The following is a 15,034-nucleotide window of genomic DNA, read 5'->3' on the forward strand; positions in this document are numbered from 1 at the left end:
AGCTATATTTAATATTTACTCTAGACTCATTGGACTTTAATTCGACTAACAAACATTTTTTTTTTCCTGATATATATGCTGCTGGCAGTACTTTAAACTGTGGATCAACATACCCATCCCTGGTCATAGTTTCACAAATACTCAGGTTAAAAAAATTTTTTTCTGGCTTTATTGAGTTATAAGTGATAAATTAAAAGTATATATATTTATGGTATACAATATATTTTCAGATATATATATATACACATACACACACATTGCTAAATGGTTACCACAATCAAGCTAATTAACATATCCATCACATTGGTGAGAACACTTAAATACCTACTCTTTTAGCGTATTTTAAGTATATGATACAGTATCTCGAACTATAGTCACCATGCTGTACATTAGATTTCATGAACTTATTCATCCTACATAACTGAAACTTTGTGCCACTTGAAAAACATCTCCCTGTGACCCTCCACTCTGCAGCCCTTGGCAGCCACCATTCTACTCCCTGCTTCTATGAATTTTGACTTTTTTAGATTACACGTATGAGTGAGATCATGCAGTATTTGTCCTTCTGTGTCTGGTTTATTTCACTTAGCATATTGTCTTCTAGGTTCATCCATGTTGTCAAAAATAGCAGGATTTTCTTCTTTTTTAAGGCTGAATAATATTATGTGTTTGTGTGTATGTATGTAATATGCACACTTTTTTTTTTAAAGGACAAGGGGGCTGACACCTGTCATTTCCCAGGCACTGTGTTACATGCTTTATAATCATGATTCTTCTAATTCTAAAAACCATTCTTAGGTAGACGGTTATAGCTATTTTTTTTAAGTTTTGTGGGGTTTTTTTTAAAAGAAGAAAATGAAGCTTATTAAGTGGAATGACTCATCCAAGGTCATTTAGCTGGTAGGCGGCAGAACTGGGGTTTGAACCCAAGTTTTTCTTCCACACCACATAACACTTACTATAAATTGCTGTTATTATTTCAGTCAAATTTCATTTGTGAAATCTCAGATGTGACTTACTGTTCTGATATGGCAGTATCTATCTTTCATATTAATAAACAGAGAAAAATCCATGTGCTGTTATCATGAGTTTGGAAAACAAAGTGTTATCACAGATAACAATAAGCTATTCTTGTCCTTAGTTCCAACGGTTTGGAATCTGTTACTCAGAACAAGAAGCCCTCAGATTCAGATACGAAACAGAATATTTAGTCACAAATGCAAAGATCTGAAACCCCAATTTTGAGCCATTTCTGTACAAGAAGAATCCAGCCTGTGTTTGTCAGTGATGGATAGTATATAAACTAAGAAGACCTGAAGAGATCATAGTGTTGACAAAATTCAACCCGATGGTGGAATACACGCAAACACAGGAAACAAAGCTGGGCCTTTCCACACCACTGTTAAGTCCTTGCAGTGACTTCATTTTAAGTCACCGTCTCTTCATGCCACACATATTCACCAGTGTTTGCTTGATGAAATACCACAAATCGATGGGGTCTCCTTTTCTGCAGTCTTGCGTAGATGTGGCTGCCACCCCAAAACCCAAAGGGATGTCTGCCACCACCACTTCCTGGCCAGGAGAAGTATTTTTCGTGATTTGACTCAGACCAGATTTCAACATATTGTCCCCATATAGAAAGGACTGCTGTGCTCCAGGTTTTATCCACACTTTATACTTGGCATAGGATGCAGGGTAATCCAGAGCTGTGATGTTCAACTGAAACTTGTAGGTCTTGGTGAATTTTCTGAAGGAGGTCACAGGGAAATCAGATATCAGTGCCAGCTTCAGAATCTTCTCACTCACGTAGTACACCTGGTCTTTGTGCAGCCGAGAACAGTAGGTGCCATTGAGCCTCTCAGCTGGCAGCTAGAGATTCTCCCTAATGTATTTCACAGTCTTCTCAAACATTACATGGGTCTCCTCTTCAGTCAAAGGCTGCGTTTTCCCACTGGGTTGGAACACTGGATCCCCGTGCCTCAGTAGTGGGAAACAAAAGTCCCACATTTTCTTTATCCCTTCAGCCATCAACAGACACCTAGACAAATTCTATTATTTACTGAACCAAGACATCTTTTATAAAATGCATGTGTGCAATACATACCTGTTTATATGGAAAACCAGTTATCTTTTAGAGTTGTGAGAATCTATTAGAAAATGCCCAGCTTGGCCGGACGCACTGGCTTATGCCTGTAATCCCAGCATTTTGGGAGGCCGAGGCAGGCGAATCACAAGGTCAAGAGTTCGAGACCAGCCTGACCAACATGGTGAAACCCCATCTCTACCAAAAATACAAAATTAGCCGGGCGTGGTGGTGTGCGTCTGTAATCCAAGCTACACAGGAGGCTTGGCAGGAGAATCGCTTGAACTTGGGAGGCAGAGGTTGCAGTGAGCCGAGATCACACCACTGCACTCCCGCCTGGGTGACAGAGTGAGACTCTGCTCAAAAAAAAAGAAAAGAAAGAAAATGTCCAGCTCAATAGCTGACATTTTAAGATCTTATGTGCTAGATCTCATTCTAACAACTTTGCATATATTATTTCATTTACTTCTCATAGCAGCCCCGTGAAGTAGGTACTATTATTATTCTCATCTTTAGAGATAAAGAATTTGAGGCCTAGAGGTTAAGCATCCTAGCCAAGATCACCATGGTAAAGCGACTGTTTTCTATGGATATATTTCTTTAGGATTTATGAGAAACAGTATAATTCCAAGAATAGCACTACTTAACTAGGAACTACTGTGTTGGCTATTCCTTGTTAAGATTTGTGTGAAAGTGTAATCCCACTACGTCTGCTTTCCAAACCATCTCAAATTGGTGAACACTGTTTTTAATTCTTTACAATTGAAAGAGCTATGTTGTTTCAGTTCTAAAATGGGCTAGTTCAGAATTTGCTAATTAAAAACGAAGCTAATTGAAAAGCAAATAGTGCGAATGTCGATATATTTGTTTTTATTTCGAAGAAGTGTCAAACATGCTTATTTTTTAGGACATCATGGCTTGTTATAATGATTAAAAGGCATAATAGTATGACTAAAAACTTCTCAATATTTTGGGAGACTTTTGAATTATTACTAATATATGAATCCTTACTAATGGGGTACATGTAGAACTTCATTTTGTAGTATTTATATTTGTATAGAATTGTATATTTAGCTTGAGTTAAATATGGCAGGGGAATGCTCTTGATTACAACTATGATATTGAGAGAGTAAGAATAGATAGTGAATATTTTTTCAGTCTTGCTTTTGGTTTGATTTCCCCATAAATCTTGATTTCTCACTTTGGTAAGTGTTAGTTTATAATTGCATTATTAGTTTTGTGACCAGTAGGATTTGTATAATTGCAGCAGAGTAAAACTTTTTCAGATTAATTTAGTAAATGATATTTTGATCATACATGATTTAGGAAATAACTGATAAAATAGTGCAACTACAAAAAAAGATGTATTCTTATGATTTATAGCACAACTATTAAAAATACAGAAAAAAGGATAAAGAGTTATTTGGCAAAAATTCTAATAGAAGAATATTGGGGGAAAATGTTAAGAGTTTTGGAGCCCATGGGAAGTAACTGACCTTATCAAAGTGTGGATTTTTTGGGGGGAAAGAAGTCCTCGGTCTACTAGTAACAATTTGTGGGTAATTAACTTAAAGAATAAATTCTGTGTTATTTGGTACAAATGATGATTAAACTCTTGTGTAGAATTTGGATAATACAATTACTATATTTTGAATAATACAGTCTAAAGCTGACTCCAAAGCAATATTGAGAACAATTGTATTTGAAATCCACCTATTTGTATACTTTTTTTAACTTTCAGTGTCGATACCACAAAATTCTTGTACATTTTAATACACATTGTATACTACAGTGTAATGATATTGAACTGCATTTAAAATGCATTTTACTTGCAGTGTTAATAAGTTTATTGGAATTTTAAAAAACATTTTATAAGACAGTAAAGAGCCCTTCCAGTTTTTAAAATTTGTTTGTTTTACTTTACGGCACTTTACGATCTAGTTTTTTGGTTTGCAAATTACACATGTGGGTCATGTTATGAGCTATGGTTCTTTAGATCTTTCTTGTCATGGGAGTAAGGAGAGAAATAGGAATTTGACAGTTTTTTTGCTTAAAAGGCATTATAAATATTAATATTAAGACATCTTCAATGTGAGGGCCATTTGTATAAAAGTTGTGTCTTTGAGACCTAGTACAGCACTTGAGTCTTCTGTCCCACATTTTAAAAATAACATTCCATGATTCTCATGATAGTTAGGTCTGATTCAACTTTGTCTTCAGATTGGACTTGTGTTTATTGAGAGTCTTCCCTGTGTCAGGTGTTTTGCTTTTCTTATTTGATCCAGAAGAGACTTACGTGGTAGATATTACCACTGTTATTTTGTAAGGAAACTGAAGCCCAAGAGGTTGAGGAATTCCACATGTTCATAAAGCCAGTAGGTGGCAGAGCGGAGAGTTGAATGCCGCCCTCCTATGGACACCAATTTCAAAGGCTACTTTGGCATTTTTCCACCAGTGCATGCTCTCAGGTATTTTCAAGTATTCCTCTTTTGTTTAATTTCCTTTCATTGTTACCTAAAGCCATCAACTTATGCTTATGTTCCATCCCTTATAAACTAGCTGAAATGCTGTGGTAGCAGTTACACATCACTTAGCTAATATACTTTCTCAGAGTGGGAGCACCACCTTTGCTCTTCTGGGCATATCACACCTCTCTTTTCTGCCTTACATTGCTGGTTTCCACAATTTTCAAGAACAGGTACCCATTTTTTTCAATATTTAAAATTGGGAAAACTTGGATATGTGTATAGTAGATATCATTCTTTTATGCTAAAGGTGAGGGATATTAATTCAATGAACACATGTATGTGTATCTGCTACCCAGCAAAAGAAACTTAACATTAGCATTCTTTTTGAAACCCCTATGCCATCTCCCTGATGGCATTCCCTGTGTTTCCTCATGTTGTTAATTATGCTGAGTCTTATTCCCTCTGTCCTTCTAGAAAGTATACCACTCCACATCCCATCCACAATAATGTTTTTCTTGCATGTTTTAAAATTATATATTTAAAAGGAATTACACTGTATGTATCTGCTTCTGCAACTTACTTTTTTGATGTAACATTGTGTTTTTGAGATTTGTCCATACTGATGTGTGGGGCTGTTTATTCATTTTTCTCTGCTCTGTAGTTTACAATGGTGTGAGTTTATCAGAATTTTTTTATCTGTGATGGATATTTAGCTATCCAAAATAATACTGCTCTGAACCTTCTTGTACATGTTTCCTGGCTGCATGCAAAAGAATCTTTCTAGGAAGTATACCTAGGAGTGGTATATTAACTATGTATATTTTTCTGCTTCACTGGCTAATTCCAAATTATTTTCTAAATTGTTTCATGTTTTTACCAGCAGGGTATAAGGGTACACCCACTTGGTATCATTTAAACTTCAAGGTTTGCCAACCAGTAGTTGTAAAATGCTGTCTCATTTTATTGTATTTGTATGATACTGATTCGAATGGTGGTGAGCATTATTTTTATATGTTGATTGTCCATTTGTGTTTACTCCTCTCTCAAATACCTGATTGTACCTTTGCCTACTTTTTATCAGATTTTTTTTTTTTTTTGGTGGTGGTGGTTTTTTTAGTATTCTTACATATTTTTGATATTTATTTTCATTAGTTATATGTGTTGCAGATATTTTCTTTCAGTTTGTGACATGTTCACTCTCTCTAGGGCATCTTATGTGTTATCTGCAGTTATCACCTATCTAAGAAAGACTCCATTGTTTAAAATAATTCATTGAGATTCAATAAATTACTTACATTGTTCTTTTCCCAACTTTCCAGTGGGACTCCAAGTCTTTGTATATTCAAGAAAAAACGTGGCACCCTTGTGAATGATGGTAGAGAATGTTTCATTAATTTTTTTGATGACCTTCCTTTTTCTAATGGAATTAGTTGACCATTCTTTTAATAGAATTTCTGATTCTAGGTTTACTTGCAAAGGTTCTGTGTAAATCATTAACAGAAGTTTATATTCAACATTTGAATTCAAGAAAAAGTTACTTTGCTTCTTATGTGATAGAGAATGTTTCCAGTTGAGGATTATGATAAGCATTTAATTACTGAAAATCCTTACATAGAGTCTTATTTCAGTAAAAGATTTTCTGCCAAAAAGAAAACACACACACACACACACACACACACACAAAACACAGTAAGTGTGAGATGTTCCTAGTCTAGAAAATATATAGGAATTCCTGTTTCAGGAAAATTTTGACAAAGTTACTTAGATGAAAACTCAAAAAAAAGATTTGTTACTTCTCAGTTTCATTTAATAGCTGATTTGTACGTGGTAACAAATGGAATTGATATTAGGATCTTATTCCTTTGATATTTAAAAAAACTACTTTTTTGTAGGAACTAAATGGATACTCTTTTTAAAATATGAAACTAATATTAGTATAGTTCACAGTTGTTCCATTTTATTTTTCAGAAGTTGTGGGACCAAATTTAGTAATTTAATTGTAAAAGACAAAACACCATAAACTATTTGATTAAATTCTATTTTTGCTTTTTTTTTTAACTTATTTGGCATATACTTAGGAAAAGGTAGTAGAGATTTCAAGTTGTAAAAAGAAATTAATAACATAAAAACCACATATACTCAAACTTGAAAGCACCTCTTTCAGGTTTCATTTTTTACATTTAATTATTTTATATATCATCAATGCTAGTTCTACTCTTAAACTCATGTTTCACTCCTAAAACATGTTAAATGAATTTATAAACTTACTTCTGATTATTTGGTTGAAATTTGTTAGCATCTGAAAATAAACATATACAGGAAAATAAGATACTTAATTTATAGTGTGTGGTAAAAACTGTGTTTTTTCCTTAAGAGTCAGGAATGTCTTCAGCGAGCTGGGCATCTTGATAGAATGATAGCTTAAAGCAGTCGATGGCAGTGGCTGAGATAAGCAGGAAGCAGTGAAATATATTAATAGTGTTCTTCCAACCTTGAAAAATAGAATTTGGGACTGCTTTTCTTGTTTATTTTTGTTTCTTGTGAACTGTCTGGCTCAGACTGAAGATGTAAGGTTCTGTATTTATCAGTTCTAAAAGTTATTTTCGTGTTCTGATGCCTTCATTACATCTGTCCCAGTTTCTTCACATATATGTCAGTCTGAATACATGGAAATCAAACAAATTCCAAAGCAAAATCCAAAAATCTGGATTAACTATTCTCTGTGTTTCATGGTGGGAAAATTTGATGGATAAAATTATAGACATTATGGTTTGTGTCTTATTTGGAAGAAGACTATGGTTCTGTCCTTTTGCTCTTACTAGGAAATTCCTGGAGACAGGATTTTGTTATTTTGAATAATATTTAGAAATAATATTAAAATGCCTGATAAATTTGCCTCTGGCATAGATAAACACTAAAGGAATTTTTAGAAACATAGATAATATTAAAAGAGATAGTACTACATTTTCTCACCTCTTTTGTTTTTATTTTTGATACAGAGTCTTGCTCTGTCGCCAGACTGGAGTGCAGTGGCGCGATTTCGGCTCATTGCAACCTCCAGCTCCCAGGTTCAAGCAATTCTCCTGCCTCAACCTCTCAAGTAGCTGGGATTATAGGCATGCACCACCATACCCAGCTAATTTTTTTTGTATCTTTAGTAGAGACGGCATTTCACCATGTTGGCCAGGATGGTCTTGATCTCTTAACCTTGTAATCCACCCTCCTGGGCCTCCCAAATTGCTGGGATTACAGGCTTCAGCCACTGCGCCCGGCCTTTCCCATCTCTTTAATTGTTTTTGTTCAGGTTGAATTCGTTCTACTACTTAAAAATTTTTTTAATCCTATGAAAATTTCCAAGTCACACTGTCCTTGTTAGCTATAGTTAAGGAATGAGAGTGTGCTATTTTTTATTGCTGTTAATTTAATATTTTGTTGCATTACTTTTTTGTTTTGCATTTTGGGTGTTTGATATATAATTTTAAAGATAAGTGATTGTTTTATGGATAAGCCTGGGAAGTAAGTTATTCAGTCAACAAAATTAGCTATAGTAATTCATTTTATTATAATCAAATCAAGAAAAATTAGGACTGTCATTTATTGCAACATTGTCAAGTTTGTAGTAGTGTTTGGTTGTGTTGTGTTTTCTCTGTTAGATTTTAATCTGTAACAATTAGCAAAATATTTGTAATGCTTTATAATAAAGAACTGATGTGAGTAGAATGTCTTAAACCTTTTTATAACTTGAGAAAAAACTTAGAAAGATTAGGAGCTTTATCATTATGATTTTTCACACACATTGCCAAATAAATACAATCATTTTTATATTTTTATAATGAGGATATTCAGTTCATATATTGGTGATGTCGGGTATTCTGCAGTCAGATATTTGGATATCCTGGGGATTTATGTAATTGGAATCCTTTTTATAACAGACAGTATGAAAACAAACGTATTCTTCTTACAACATTAAAGTGTAAAAGGAGGCCAGGCGCAGTGGCTCACGCCTGTATCCCAGCACTTTGGGAGGCCGAGGCGGGTGGATCATGAAGTCAGGAGATCAAGACCATCCTGGCCAACATGGTGAAACCCCGTCTCTACTAAAATACAAAAAATTAGCTGGGTGTGGTGGTGCACGCCTGTAGTCCCAGCTACTTGGGAGACTGAGGCAGGGGAATCTCTTGAACCCAGGAGGCAGAGGTTGCACTGAGCTGATATTGTGCCACTGCACTCCAGCCTGATGACAGATCGAGACTCCGTCTCAAAAACAAAAAAAAGTGTAAAAGGAGAACACCAACTTTCATGAGTTTCTCCTGATTTTCTATATTACTTTAAATATATGACTCTAAGTTTAGAATTCAAATATTTGGGTGTATTTAAATTAACCTTGATTTTTAATGAGTTAGTAAACGGACTCTTAGAGTTTATTTGTAATCCACACCAGACTTTGGGACAACTGTTTGTTAGACTTCACACCAGTAACATGTTCCCTAAGGGGACTGGGTGGGATAGCAGGAAGTAAACCAGGAGTGGTGAGCCAATGGTATTTGTCCCTGACAACTTTGAGTTAGTTCACCACATCCCAGCCACAAATATGCATGATAGGAGAATGAGAGCTCTGTTTGGCACATAGTTCAAAAACAGACGTTTTCAAACAAGGGATCTTAGGCTGAGGCGTTGAAAGTTACTGGATTTGTTCTAAAATGTGCTAGTTGCCAGCAGTGAAGAAGTGATCTGAGGGAAAAGGGTTCAATTAGAGAATGTATTATGTACCAATTATAGATTTGATTCGTACATCAGATTGATACATGAGAAATGGAATGCCTCTTAAATCTAATATATCAGCAAAGTTATAAGACATAAGAACTTCTAGTTTCTGTCTTGAAGCATTATAATAGATTGAAAGCTTCTTTAAACTCTCCTCCTCACTCTGCAGTGAAAAGTTGGACAGTTGTCCTCAACAGAGGACAACTGATAACGGCTTACTATTAAATGTCCCCAAAAGAATTTGTTTAGAAAGGTGTGATATGATAAAAAGAATGGGCAACAGTGTTTCCCTTATCATACGTTTTGTCAGAGCATAAGATCTGAGTTCAGTAACTCTATGAAATGCTAAAAAAAAATCAACATTAAATTGATGGTAAGAAGAAATGCTGATTTTCAAAATGCAAAACTTTTTCTGTTCTTTATTATCTCTTAGTAAGAAGATTGGCCACATCCTTGCTTCAGGATATATCTACAAGTTTTATACTTATTTAAGAGATTAAAATGGGTCCTATATTATTTCATTAGAAGTCCTGTCCTGCTATTGTCATCTTATTGATTATTCTTGAGATTGTTTTCTCTTCACCTCTTACCTAATATTTGTTTTTTTACTAATGTTACATAATCTACTCTAACGTTTTAGAGTTTTCTTTAAAGTATCCCCAGTGATGTGAAAATCAAATTTGTATCTTCCATCCTATAAAATAAAAAATAGTTTGTTTCATTTTTTGAATTTATTTTTCATTTCCAGATACTTACCAATTCATTTTTTATTTAGTTTTTACTTACTATTTTATTTTTAGCAGTAATGTAGCTCAAAATTGTAAACTAATGAAACCAAATTTTTGATACTTTCTGAACTTGTTTTAACATTTATGTGATGGTATTTGAGAGCAGCAAACACCCATTTTGTCTTTGGTAACTATTTCAATTTGGTATGCAGTCTAGTGTTTGTACAGAGCACTGTGCCAGGCAGAAATCTTTCCTTACTTACTTCTGGAAAGCACCACAGAAGTAAAAGGATGTCCTCCTCATTTTCCTATCACAGTTAACATATGCATGGTTACCAGCCATGTGTCCCACAGCCTGACTTGTTGATTATGGTTACAGTTAATAGTAATGAAAAAATACTTTCATGCTTTGTGTGGTGGGTGTGGTGGGCAGTTTGAGGCAGGGAGAGTCTCTGGGGATATGATAAAGGAATATAGATAACCTGAGATTTAAGTCCAGTGTGTGGTTAAAAGGGAATCAAGTAAATAAAAAGTTATCTAGGCTTCAGAACAAAGGTGGCTATGTACTTTTTGAGTAGGTGGCGTCAACCTGTGATTTTTAGACAGCTTGCTAAATAGACTTTATCATACTTTGACCTCCCAACTTCAGATAAAAGGGGTAAGAAGGAATTTCTCAGAAGCTCCATGACAATGAGTAAATAACTGGAGTTGCTTTACTCAAAATGAGGGAAAGAAATCCCTTTGGATTAAAGCCAGAGAAACTCTTAGCTGGCCACTTGGAACTTTCGCCTTAACAAAAGAAAGTATGTGCCAGGGGGAAGAGAAGGTTAAATAAATTATTGTTAAATGAATTAAATAGGAATAAATCTAGGGGAAATACTTACTTTATCTGTATCTTACAGTTTCCTATAGTTATGATATAACTTATGTTTCTTAAACTTAAGTATGCTATAAATCTTTTTGATCTACATTGTTTAAGTGTCATGGTATCCAAACTGAATAGAAAGTTCAGAAATAGACCCAAAAAGACTGGGAAATTTAATGTATGAAAAAGATAGCACTTCAGATCAGTGGAAGACAGATTATTCAATAAGTGGTGTTTGGCCTATGGATAGCCATCTGAAAAAATACAGTTGTGCCCTACCTCACACCTAATACCTAAATAAATTCCACAGAGATCAAAGGTCTATGGATTAAAAAATAAATTATAAAACTACCAGTAGAAAAGGTAGGGGAATATTTTATATATGTATAAAATAATATAAAATATATATATATTTTTAATCATGTAGTCAGAAAGCCTTTGAAGTACGACCTCAAACCCAGAACCATAAAAGAAAAGATGTATGAATCTGACAATATTAAAAAAAACTGCACATAAAGAAAAATACAAGTAAAGTTAAAGATAAATGACAAACTGGGACCAGGCATGGTGGCTCACACCTGTAATCCTAGCACTTTGGGAGGCCAAGGTGGGCAGATCACCTTGAGGTCAGGTGTTTGAGATCAGCCTGGCCAACATGGTGAAATCCCGACTCTACCAAGAATACAAAAATTAGCTGGGCGTGGTGGCATGTACCTGTAATCCCAGCTACTTGGGAGTCTGAGGCAGGGAAATTGCTTGAACCTGGGAGGCAGAGGTTGCAGTGAACTGAGATCCTGCCATTGCACTCCAACCTGGGCAACAGAGCGAGACTACATCTCAAAAAAGAAAAAAATAAATAAAAAGATAAATGACAAACTGGGAGAAAAATTTCCAACTCATGTAATGGAGCTAATAGTCCTAATATATAAAAAGGTATAAAAAGTTCATTTTAAAAAGTATTTAAAGCAAAACAATAACCCAGTTGAATAATGCATAAAGAATTATAAATGGCCTTAAACCTATGCAAAGATTTAGTTTTATTTGTAATGAGAAATTGCAAATAGAAACTGTTACAAGACTTTATATAAACTTTAAAAATGTTAAATGCACATTCACCCAAGAATTATATCTCTAAGAATTTATATTACAGATACAGTTGCATGTGTGCAAATGATGTATATACAGGGTTATTGATTATACCATTGTTTGTAATAGCAGAAGAAGGAACTGCTCAAATATTCATTCATAAGAACTAGCTACATTAGCAGTCATTAAAAAGGTGGAGGCAGGCGTGGGATCGCTTGAACCTGGGAGGCGGAGGTTGCAGGGAGCTGAGATCGCGCCACTGCACTCCAGCCTGGCGACAGAGCGAGACTCTGTCTCAAAAAAAAAAAAAAAAAAGCGGGGGTGGAGGCACCTTGTTGTGGACTATGAAAAGACATCCAGAATATATTTAGTAGAAAAAGAAGTGTATAGAATAGAGTAGATGGTATACAGCATTTGTGTAAGATACATAATTGATATGTATGTAACACAGAATATCTCATATTCCTTGTATAAGGATAGACAAACTAGTAATAGTGCTTGCATCTTGAGAGACAAATTGAGTAAGCTGGGGACAGGGGTCGGAGGGAGAATTATTTTTCATTGTATGCCAGCCTTTACATTTTGAATGTTGTACCAAGCATTATCTATTCCAAAACACATATTTTTAAAAATCCTTACAAAAAGACAAAAAGCAAAATAGATAATATTGTAGCATTTGTTTTCATTGCAATTTACCATACATGCCATCCAAAGATTGTCTACTTTTTGGAGCGTTTGAATACAGTGATAGACAACTGTGATCCTAAAATTATAGTTAATTTATATTCCTTTGCTGGTACTAGCCAATCTTGCAGTGCCTTAGGATCATCATTGTGGATGTTGTTTTTCATTGTACTCAGAATGTGAACGTGTTAATTAATAGAAGTATTACTATGATAACGGTTTATTATATGTATTTTTTTAGAACATCAGGGTTTTTTTGGTTAAGATATGACTAAAAGTTGGATGGTTTATATAACAACGTCATTAATAATTAAAATGGTTTTTTGAGAAATTTTTTGTCTTTCTCTATGAGAGATAAGTAATTGAGCAAAATACTGTTTATTATTCAGATATATGTGAGTGTACTGACTTTTTAAACCCATATTTTGAGTGGATTACAGGTAGTCATTTCTATAAGTCAAAAGTAAAGCATAACAGGGAAAATAAGGGTCTAACCAAAGAAACGTTTTTAAAATATATGTATTACATGATACCAATTTATAAATTACAGCTTATTCCAAGAAGCCAGTCTTTTGTTTTTAATCTCTAGAAATATACTAAACATTTAAGTGATGAGAATTGACAATTCTTTGTAGACTTTCCTTGATGTTTGGATTTTTAGCCCATTCCATGTGTTTTTTAAATTTTCTTTCTTTACTATAAGACAGGTGCATAATCCATGGATAAATTCAAGTGGACAGTAAGTCAACAAAGTTCTCAGAATATATTTTGCCTGGCAGGACATTTTGGAGTAATTATACATTTGGTTCAGAATTTGAAGGTGTGGATGATATTATTAGCTGTTTGACACAATTTAAGTTACTAGGTGACTTCCAAAATTTTAAATTAAGAATTTTTAAAATAATAGCTTAAGTATATGTTTTCATCACTGCAAAATTTCAGAATATTATAAGCCATTTCTATATACTAACTTATTCTTCCAGTACGTATGACAGGAAATCAAATAGACAGTGTGTCTTTACCAGACTGGCTCTGCATTTTTAGGATTATGATCTTCTAAATTATTTCCCTGCCAGTACTAAGAGAACACTAACCTATTCAAAGGCTACTTTAGTAGGATAAATAACTTGAGTCTGAGACAGAGCTTTCAAAACAGAATGGTATTTGAATAGTGAAATACATAATGCTTTTAACAAAGGTGAACCAAAGGATGACTGTCGAAAGGGTATCTAGACTTTATTGGAGAAATTGTTTTTCCAAAAAAGCCCAAATGCCTGGTGGAGACACTGAATTAAAAAGGCAATATTTGAACTTAGTGTTGATGCACCAAATCAGTTTAGAGATTGGGGTAGAACTTTTTAATCTGGGATCTCCACGTAAAATAAGTGGTGAAAGAGTTATGAAATCAGACAGCTTGAAGATTCAAATAGAAATCTTTTTAATGAGTCTCCCTTCTTTAGAGGTGAGGAAATTGAGATAAGGAATTTGATTTGCACAACGAACCAGCATTAGGACTTAACGGCTTTTTATCTAAAGCATAGTGTTCCCCCACTCACAGGTAGGTAAGGTTGAAAGTGTTGCTACATTGGTGTACCTTTATTCCCTATGATGTCTCCCTTTGACATCTGCCCCCCAAAGTACTGTTGAGGAGCTGAGAGAAGGCTTGTGGGCCATAAGTGTTGAAGTTTAGAGAATAGGAGCTAGATCATGTTGTTTTGTAGGCCCTGATAAAAAGTCGAGTCTTTGACAAGGGCAATGAGAGGCCAAGTCTTGAAGGAATTTTTACAGAAGAGTGACCAATTAGATGTGTGTTTTTAAAACATTACTATGGCTGTCACATGGAGAGCATGCTGAGGGAGCCCATGGCCACTGAGAGATCAGTTGAGAAAATGGTTTTTTTTTTATTTTAAATTTTTAATTATTATTTTTTCAGACAAAGTCTTGCTCTGTCACCCAGGAAGGAATGCAGTAGCACTGTCTTGGCTCACTGCAACCTCCACCTCCCAGGTTCAAGCAATTCTCCTGCCTCAACCTCCCAAGTAGCTGGGGCTACAGGTGCTGGCCACCACACCCAACTAATTTTTCTATTTTTAATAGAGAGAGGGTTTCACCATGTTGGCCAAGCTGATCTTGAATGTGTGACCTCAAGTGATCCACCTGCCTCGGCCTCCCAAAACACTGGGATTACAGGCGTGAGTCACTGCACCTGGCCTTGAAAATGGTGTTTTAAATTAGAATGGGGCAGTGGAAATAGAAGTCCCTGGACAAGAGTGAGTTTTAGGTACTTTACCTAACTTTCAGAGATTGGAGCATTAGTCTAGCAGTATTTTTGTAAGCTAGTTTTTATTTGATGTTG

General features: G+C 34.8%; 2 protein-coding genes and 1 pseudogene across 3 annotated transcripts in view; 1 reads left to right on the top strand and 2 right to left on the bottom strand.

Moving 5' to 3' along the window:
* Window positions 1–15,034, top strand: part of NT5DC1 (5'-nucleotidase domain containing 1) — a 144,820-nt gene that overhangs the window by 34,851 nt on the left and 94,935 nt on the right. The window lies entirely within an intron of this gene.
* The window catches only part of COL10A1 (collagen type X alpha 1 chain), a 47,226-nt gene that overhangs the window by 16,577 nt on the left and 15,615 nt on the right, over window positions 1–15,034 (bottom strand). The window lies entirely within an intron of this gene.
* LOC103783171 (60S ribosome subunit biogenesis protein NIP7 homolog) lies at window positions 1,427–7,096 on the bottom strand (annotated as a pseudogene).

Source organism: Pan paniscus, chromosome 5 (genome assembly GCF_029289425.2).
Source record: "Pan paniscus chromosome 5, NHGRI_mPanPan1-v2.0_pri, whole genome shotgun sequence".
Lineage (NCBI taxonomy): Eukaryota > Metazoa > Chordata > Mammalia > Primates > Hominidae > Pan > Pan paniscus.